We start from the raw sequence: 2,958 nt of genomic DNA, 5'->3' as shown, positions 1-2,958 counted from the left end.
AGATGATAACCCAACGGTGGAGCATCTCATTCTACAGGTTCGATAAATTAAAGGAATTCTCATATAATGTTTCATGGCTGCTTCCAAAGAATCCGCACTTTGGACATCTGTTGTTCTTCAAACATCTATTATCTAAGAAGTTTGAAGTTTGAAGACAACAGATGTCCAAAGTGCCACTTCATTCACAACAGTAGAACAATCATCATCATCATCATCATCATCATCTACAGCAGATCATTCACAATCATAATTTAGTCACAACTCATATAACAAAACTTCAGTAAAAATCAAAAACAAAAACACATACCATTATCAAGGGAAACCACAACTCTCCCATCAAAGAAGGTAGCACATACAACCTTTAACGATGTTGCAACAATTATATTGCAACATCGATATTGAAAGATTGATGTGTGATGGGAAGCTTCATTGAAACAACGATGTTGGAACAATGATACTGGAACGATGATTATATAAGGAGCAGTGGTTAATTATAAAAGTCCTTAGCATGATCAGTTGTTGTAACCATCAGTCTTTATAATTGTATTACATCCTGTTGAAAAATAGAATTGATAAATTTAGGGAAAGTGAGGTTGAAAGATGATAACCCAACGGTGGAGCATCTCATTCTACAGGTTCGATAAATTAAAGGTATTCTCATATAATGGTTCCAAAGAATCCGCACTTTGGAAATCTGTTGTTCTTCAAACATCTATTATCTAAGAAGTTTGAAGTTTGAAGACAACAGATGTCCAAAGTGCCACTTCATTGGATCAATCGAGGAAGAATTATATGAGAATACCCTTAATTTATCGAACCTGTAGAATGAAATGCTCCACTGTTGGGTTATCATCTTTCAACCTCACTTTCCCTAAATTTATCAATTCTATTTTTCAACAGGATGTAATACAATTATTACCTTAATTAAGATATCTTCAACTGCATCTTCTGATAAATCAACATTGATTTCACTCAAATGATCCCTTCAACTGCATCAAAAAATACCAAAAATAAAATTAATAAAACCATCCAATATTCCCGAGTACTCACCAATAATGTGATGATCAATATAAAATCAAACCGTAATAGCATACAAATCATAAGGAAATACGAAAGAAACAAACCAAAAAACTTATTGCGCGATTAAAATTAAAAGGATATCATACGCAATATTCAGGTAATTAGAATGGCCATTTTTACCTTACTTGACAACAATAGCAAACAACATCAAACAATAATAGCAAACAACATCAAACAATAATGGCAAACAACATCAAACAATAATAGCAAACACCTGATGTTGAATCCACTGTAGATGCTGAACCACTTCTGTTACAAACAGATAATACCTCGAGAACTGGAAATGAAACCCTAATTTCAGAAAGAATAAACGCTGAACATACTCAAACATCAATAATCAACAGATGTTATACTCATATCATCACCATTAAGAAAAAAACGCTTATTTCTGAACATATTCAAACATACCAGCTTATGGCAGAAATCTATCCGCAGCTAAGCTGATTTCAACTTTGATGACAATCGATGACAACAACCCTAGAACCATATGATTAGATTACGAGTAGAAATTAGGATTATTGTAAATAAGAGGAAATGATGAAAGTATTTCAACTAAAAAAAAGAAGAACAAACCTTTTGATGAAGTAATCAATGAACAAAAGAAGATTTTATGGTGGCGTCTGCAAGAAGATTATGGTTTGCAGGGTTTGTGAAATTTGAATTTGAATCGCCGGAATAAAGAGAGAGAAGGAACCCTAGGCATTTGTAAAGAAAGAGGAGAAGTGAGAAGAGAGATTATATAAGGAAAAGGGTAGTGGTACTGTTGGGCGGGAAAAGAGAACTGAGGATGCCCTAGTTAAGTGACACGTGGCCCAAATAACTTTCATTTATTATATATAATAGATATCTAAGAGTTTGTTTATGACACCATATCAAGTGATTTCATGGGTCCCAAATTGCCCATTGAATTCATAACAAGTACTCTAGAATCTTCGATATGTTAGCTTAGGTTTATGACGATTAATCATAGCTTGATTAACATCACAACTCAGCCATGTTTTATATAATAATATGTATATTTATAAGGTAGTAATATAACCTAAACTATGTCCAATCAAGTATTATTATATAGCGTCATGTATGTCAAGCATGGAGGTTAGAAACCTCATTATATTATTCACCACTACACACACCATCATGAAGATGGTGGGAGGGTCATGAATAACAAGAAAAGTAAATCTAATCTAACAAGTTATAAGAGTGTTCAAATGAAGGAGTGGAACTTGGTTTGGAAAGCCAAAGCTCCCATTTGTTCACACTTCACAAGTCACAAGTCACAAATTCATCATATGGAAGATGATAACTTGTGCTTGTTTTCGTCATTCGATTATCAAGTTTAAACAGAAAAGTGAGTGTTTGAACTCATAACTTGGATAGTAATCACCCTAATGCAAACCCACAATCATAGACTTGATTGTGAGCTTGATGGGAGTAAGATTTCATCAAGTTATATTCATAAAATGAACATACAAGAACATATATAAAAACAGAAAGTTTATGGCACTTTGGACCTCAAATATGGTGAGGTTTCACCTTAGATTACCTAAGCAATCTTATGAAAACCTTCCTAAAGGTTATCCAAGTGCCAAGAAAGAAGAAACAAGCAAGAAATGGTAAAAGAAGTGAGCTAGAACTCACTTAGAATGTCTTGAACTTTCTGATTAGAATCTGAGAATTTGATGATATTTAGGAGTGTTTTGAGAGTGATTGTGAGGTTTGTAAAGTGGTAAAAGAGTGTTAGGAGTGTTGGTTTTATAGTTGAGCTTCTAGGGTTTGAGTTGGTGAGTTATTAATGCAATTAGGTGGGAAAACACACTAAACAAATACACATCCGCCCAATAGATGAGCTGAAAAGATTTTTTTGCGGATTCCGCCCCT

The 2,958-nt window shown here is 33.7% G+C and overlaps 1 long non-coding RNA gene across 1 annotated transcript; it reads right to left on the bottom strand.

The window, feature by feature from the left end:
- Nucleotides 1-525: 525 nt before the first annotated feature.
- LOC110863968 lies at nt 526-1,555 on the bottom strand. The gene is made up of 3 exons (XR_002549508.2): nt 1,489-1,555; nt 920-989; nt 526-553 (listed from the first exon to the last, which is right to left on the bottom strand). It is a non-coding gene; the product is annotated as an uncharacterized LOC110863968 (long non-coding RNA).
- Between the last annotated feature and the right edge of the window lie 1,403 nt (nt 1,556-2,958).

Source organism: Helianthus annuus, chromosome 11 (genome assembly GCF_002127325.2).
Source record: "Helianthus annuus cultivar XRQ/B chromosome 11, HanXRQr2.0-SUNRISE, whole genome shotgun sequence".
NCBI lineage: Eukaryota > Viridiplantae > Streptophyta > Magnoliopsida > Asterales > Asteraceae > Helianthus > Helianthus annuus.
The sequence above is the reverse complement of the archived record's forward strand: the minus strand, read 5'-3'. Positions and strand labels throughout refer to the sequence as shown.